The 6,327-nt window shown below is 34.8% G+C and overlaps 2 long non-coding RNA genes across 2 annotated transcripts; both read left to right on the forward strand.

The window, feature by feature from the left end:
- Positions 1-3,078, forward strand: LOC133797931 (uncharacterized). The gene is made up of 7 exons (XR_009875739.1): positions 1-525; positions 644-717; positions 846-1,359; positions 1,580-1,629; positions 2,201-2,266; positions 2,427-2,552; positions 2,849-3,078. It is a non-coding gene; the product is annotated as an uncharacterized LOC133797931 (long non-coding RNA).
- A 506-nt stretch (positions 3,079-3,584) lies between these two features.
- On the forward strand, positions 3,585-5,199 carry LOC133797932 (uncharacterized). Its single transcript, XR_009875740.1, has 2 exons — positions 3,585-3,815; positions 4,902-5,199. It is a non-coding gene; the product is annotated as an uncharacterized LOC133797932 (long non-coding RNA).
- Positions 5,200-6,327: the final 1,128 nt, after the last annotated feature.

A 6,327-nucleotide genomic window follows, 5' to 3' on the forward strand; every position in this document is an offset into this window, starting at 1 on the left:
TCTCGAGACTCGGTTCTACTCGGTGCTCGACTCGCCTCGATGGTGGTCCACTGAGTTCGAGAGGAAGATCGATTCCATGCTACGATTTGTCGTCGTCTGGAGCGATGGGTCGCTCACGCAGATTCGCACCAGGCACTGCTCTGATCGATTGCTCTCTTACGCTGCCGAAAGCCAAGCGCCTCTGCTTGCCCAGTGTCGTCTCCTGTGTTTACCTCTGAGGTTATCGTTGCTGGAGAAGAAGAGATGGGTATCGATTGGGGGCGCCAATCTGAGTGACAGTGTGAATGAGGATCCGAGCACCTCCATTTCTTCTGATATGTTCTTCTACATCTTCACAGCGAGTCGATGGCTACCAAAGACTCTTCTTTCTCAGATCTGAGTTTCGCTAGGAACCTTCAACCAGGAACAACCAAGGTGAGGTTAAGAGAAATAAAGAGAGAGAATTTTGGGGCTGATAGTTTTCAGGGGAGAAGAAGATCCAATCGGTGGGGGACCTAAATCTGAAAAATTCAGAGGTAACGTTAGGTGAGGATATCACTTTTGAACATCATTTTCTGATAAGTATAATGCTGGTATCTCCAGCAATTTAATTATTTTTAAGTCCCTCGTTAAGCTTGTACTTTGCTCCTTTAACTCATATCAGGCAGTAACCTTTTGGGAAGGAGAAATTGTTGACACCAAGAATTATACTTTCTTCACTGGAAAATGGGAAGCAACGTATGTTTCTTTTGTTTTTCCTTGTAACCTTTTATTCAATACTATATAGTACGGTATCCTTTACAAGATGATCTTTTAGAACTATAAACCTATTTTCCGATGCTTATCTGTTTGTAATCTCTTAACAGACCAGAGGATGATATAAGGCACTGGACCAAGTTTTCTTCTTTTAATTCTTTACTTGTAAGGAGCTTATCTTCTTTCTTCTTCTTAAAATTGTTTTATAAAAGAAAAAATAATTGCATAGGAAATGTATAATATAATCTACTTGTTCATATTTGCTTTATTAATTTTGTTTTCAATGATTCATTTCCCGTTTCCTTCAATTCCATTTGGGTTTTGGATTTTAAGGTTGTAAATTTAGGTTTATTGATCAATTAAGGGTTATCCAGTTGGATGGGGTAAATTTTCAGACCTTGTGGCTAATTAAAATACTATTTTCATTTTTATGTACTCTGTTCTGATTTGATATTTTTTTCCCTTAATTAGTCGTAGGGAACGTGAATTTAAGGTGACCATCAAGTTTGCTTCGAAGCCAGACTTCCATCATCTGCGGCAGTTTTTACAGAGCAGGCAACTTGATGCTCCTCAAAAGACAATTCAAGCACTGGATGTTGCTCTCAGAGGAGATCCATCGGATAAGTAATTCAATACTGCCTTCAGGCTTTAGAACAAAATGTTATTCTTTATAAAATTTTCTTACTGCTTTACTATTTTTTTTCATCTGAAAATTCAGTGCCTGGTAGTTTATTTTGGTTTGTATATGTTATGTAACTTGATAATAATGTACTCTGTATGTTGTTAAAAGTGCTGAGTTTTTTTTTAGTTGATGGCTTGAGTGTATGTATATATTTAACTGTAGGTATACTGTTGTTGGGAGGTTGTTTTTTCACCTCACACTGGGGCGTCCTGGTGAGCTTGCAGATGGCATAATCTATTGGAAAGGGTACTATCAAAGTTTGAGGCCAATTCAGTTGGGGCTTTCTCTTAACATTGGTATTGCCTTTAGCTAGTTTACTCTTTTATGCTTATATTGTTACAAGGCACCATATGGTGCACCACCTGATGGCGTAAGGTCGTCGTTTGTGCAATTTAATGTCGGTTCACACATAATCTAGTAAGATGCTAAAATCTAGTATGGAAGATGTTATGTGATGCCCTACAACAATTTTTGTTATCTAGATGGTTTTTACCAAGTGGACTGACGTTTCTTTTTCTGAACTACCTTATCCAATTGTTGTAGATGTTTCAACAAGGGCTTTTTATGAAACTATAAGGGTATTTAATTTCGTTTTCAAAAACTTTAATGTGAGAGACGATCTAAGGCCATTGCATGATCAAGTCCGGCTCCAGGTTCTTGCATATTACTAAGTTGGATATCGGTGATTTTCTTATCTATTATTAACATTATTAAAAGAAATTTATATCTATTTTTACAGCAGCAGCTAAAGATAAAATTGAAAGGGGTTAATGTAGCATACAGTCATTTGCAGAATACAAGGACTTATAAGATTACTGGGATATCGACAGAGCCACTGAACAAATTAATGTGAGTGTGCATATGTCATGTCCTTAACTAATCCATGTTGGTATGTGCTATGTGCTGCTATTTGATTTTAATAATTTGGGAAGATTTTTCTTGGTGGTATTTAAACTTCTCTACATGTACTTTCAAATTGTTTTACTAACATGCTTATATTTTATTTTAGGTTTACTCTTGATGATAAGATGACACAGATTTCAGTTGCTGCTTAAACTTTACCATTAAACTACATACACTCGGTTTGTTGCTTCTTCTATTTGCTGGTTCAACAAGCTTTTTCAGACCTGGAGAGGTAATTTCAGTGCTTTTTTGGGTACAGGAATCTTGTAAACATGCTAGTGTTATTCTTTAATGGGTGTTTAAGTTAGTTCAAACCTTCGCAGTGGAAATTACCAACATATTTAATATCTAACTAAGTTCTATATTGTATTAGTTTATAATAAAAATGGCTGCTTTAAGAAGTCATTGGCAGCTTGCATATTTGATTATGCATGTATTTGTTTGCTCTTAAATTGTAGCAGTAGCATCCTTTGGCTAAAAAGTTGTTTTCTCAAACTCTTGATTCTTTGCTGTTGTTGTTGTTTACAGGGAGCGTGGTTATCTTGTTACTGATGAAGTGTTTGAGGTAATTTTTAACTTAGTTGCTTTCGATGAAAGCCAAGTTGTAATTGTATGTTGACTAGTGATTGGTGGTGGCACTTATTTGTCTAGTACTTGTAGCTACTGGTATGAGAGTTATTATTAGCTCGTGTTCTCTCTCTCTCACTCTCTCTTTCTCTCTCGATTTTCGTGTTGTTAATTTCCTATTCTCAATTGCTGCTAAATACTGGTCGCAGGCATTGGTAAAAATTGGATTTTCACTGGACTCTCCTGCTTTTTACACTATCTGTGAGGTAAATCATTTACTTGCACTTCATGGATGGATTCTAAATTTTCTTAAGAAGCAGTTGAAATGATCTATTTTTCACTTGTGGTACATGGCAAAAAGTTGATGCATGTGCAAAAATTTGGATGATTTTTTAGTGCGGATTTTCTTAAAGAGATTAGTAGATGCTATAGATTTACTTGGGATTTTCTAATGATGTTTATACATAATAAGTTTATGGTTGCCATAGCTCATTCTTTTATAATTTGTGCAGAGTTTTGATCAAAAGAAGAATGGAAGATTCAGATTAGATGATTTCGTATCTCTTTGTATATTTTTGCAGTCAGCTCGATAAGTTTCTCTCGACAGAAATACATGTTTTTTCTCGGAATAAAGAACAAAACTTTTCTGTGCTTAGAATGAATTTTATACACACAATCGATATGTCTCTCAGCATTGTATACATATTTTGTTCCACACTCTTAATCATATAAAGGTGTTTGGCTTCAAGTGAAACTCTTGAACATGTATAATTTATCATCTACACCAGTTCAAAATGGTCATAAGCTCATAACAGAGGCTTACTCATTTTCTGCTGTTGTTTTGCTCGTTGCAGTAATATGTTTGATTCATTTGATACTGCTAAGCAGGGCCGGGTGACTCTTGATCTCAACCAATTTGTATATTGCAGTGAGTATTTTTTTTTTAATCTTTTTTAACAGTATAGTCCAAATAACACATGGGATTTTATTGCTTATTTATGTTATGTGAAGAAAAAAAACGAATTGAAGATAAATCATCGTGTTGATAGCATTCTTTTCTGTTCAGCTGCCAATTGTAGGATAAAATATATTGATATTTCTGTTCAGCTGCCATTCTTTCTAGGTTATTAATATTTCAATGCTCAATAGCTCAGTTAGATAGTTTTAGCCGATCAAAGATTCAAAATATTTCATGTTTTTTTCTGCTTGTGTGACCTCCTAAAAGTATTTTCTTTTCATCTGTGCTTTCGGTTAGTTTCTTTAATAAGTGGTTTATGTTTTCAATGATATTCTAGAAACAAAACTGAATCATCATTATTATTGCTATTACTGTATTTCAATTGTAGATATTTTTACATTTTCTTTTCTCTATTATCTTTGTCCCACTCATGAAATTAATATCTTTGCTGAATTTTCTTCAGTTCTTTTTTAAATATCAAGCTAGTAAACCTGCACTTTTGCTAATTGATTTTTTAATTATTAAATTATATATATTTTAAAACAGCTATTTTGTTACTTGAAAATGATGTTTGTTGTAAATCATACTATGTATAGTGCTTTGATTCCATCCCCCAATCCGTTTTACCTTCTCTAGGAGGAGGACCACTTAATTTGCCCAGAAATAAATCAATAATTTTGCATAAACATTTGCGGTAGTTGTTTATTTCTCTATCGATTCCTCTAATTATGTATGTGAGACACACAATATCTCTTTTTCTAAATTTGTAAGTAAAGACATATTCTAGTTTCGTTCATAATAATTAAATTTTCTTCTGATTTCTCTTTTGATTTCCGTTTTTTCATTCTTAACTTTTTTTGCTTTGTTCATTTTGAAATCAAATCGTCTTCTACGCCTTTCCAGTTCTCAGAACCAAATCGGCTTTGTCTTCTTCTTTCCTGTGACTCACTCTTTTGATCTGTAAGTTACTAAGTAGAGGGCTTAATTACACCATACATAACTTATCTCTGTAAAGGCCTTAGTTCTCCATATTTATGAGTTTTTCCTTTTGGACAGTAAGGGAACGCAAAAAAAGAAAAGAAAGAAAAACGACTCCAGCTGATGGAAAATTTAAGCTTCACCACCGCCTCCACCACCTCCAATAGACCAAGCTTCAGATGCAAATTTAGGAGAGTCGCCATCTATTTCAGTTCGGGAGTCACAAGATGATTCTTAGTTTATTTACATTAATTTACTAAGGAATGTACTTTATGAAGTTTTTTTTATTTTGGTAGGGGTAACCTTAAAATAATAACTTTATGACTTATTTTAGTATTGAATATTATAAAGAATTTTAGCATTAAACATTTTATTATTGAATGGGTTTTTTTCTAGTTTATTTCTAATATAGAATATTTACAAATAACTGTTATTATCTTTTACCTACACATAACTATTAAATTTGAACAAAATATAAATTGTGTAACTAACTAACCAATAAAATAATGCTATGTGGGCTAATAAAATGATACCACGTAGGATGCCACATATGATGCCACACATAATGCCATGTAGGATGCCACATATGATGCCACGTAGGATGCCACGTCACCGGACATGTAAAACTACAAAAACCATGTCAGCATACACGTAGGATGCCATGTCATCAAACACGTCATCTGATGACTCATCAATTGATTTATAACTTAGTGGGGTCCACTGATTCTTTTACCTACCAGTGTTAATAAGTGTAGGTAAAGACTTTTTCCCCACTAACTTTTACCTACCAATCTCTACCAATTCAATATTGGTAGGTAAACTATATTACCCACCATTAGGCTAGTTTTACCTACACTTACAATTGGTAGGTAAAGACCCCATTTTCTTGTAGTGAGCCTTATCAAGGGTTCATAATGTTTTTCACGTGTCCATGATCCAGAAATATGTATCAGATTCGATGCACGTTATGAGTTATGAGAATTTGGAGCTGGACCAAGATTTATCATATGAGGAGAGACCGGTTCAGATTCTCGACCGGAAAGATAAAGTCTTGTGGAGCAAGACCATCGCCTTGGTGAAAGTGTTGTGGAGGAACAACAAAGTTGAGGAGGCGACATGGGAACTTGAATCAGTGATGCGGGAGCGGTATCCCGGGTAGTTCAGGTAATTTCGAGGACGAAATTTCTATAAGGAGGGGATAGTTGTAGCGACCCAAATTTGCTAATAAGGCTTAGGGCCTTGATTAGCATGCCTGGAGGACAATAAATGATTTATTATTATAATATGTGAATTTATATGAGTATGTGATTAGAGATGCAAGTTTAGGTGAATTAAATATGCATGTGGGCCCCGTTTGGTTATTAGAGGCATGTTTGTAATTTTAGCCTGTTGAGGGCATAAATGTGATAGTTGTAATAATTGTGATATACTTGTGATATATCTGTGTTGCACAATTCGAGACAGTCTTAGGGAACTACTAGCTAGAAAGTCACAACAGGGTCGA

Source organism: Humulus lupulus, chromosome 8 (genome assembly GCF_963169125.1).
Source record: "Humulus lupulus chromosome 8, drHumLupu1.1, whole genome shotgun sequence".
Classification (NCBI taxonomy): domain Eukaryota; kingdom Viridiplantae; phylum Streptophyta; class Magnoliopsida; order Rosales; family Cannabaceae; genus Humulus; species Humulus lupulus.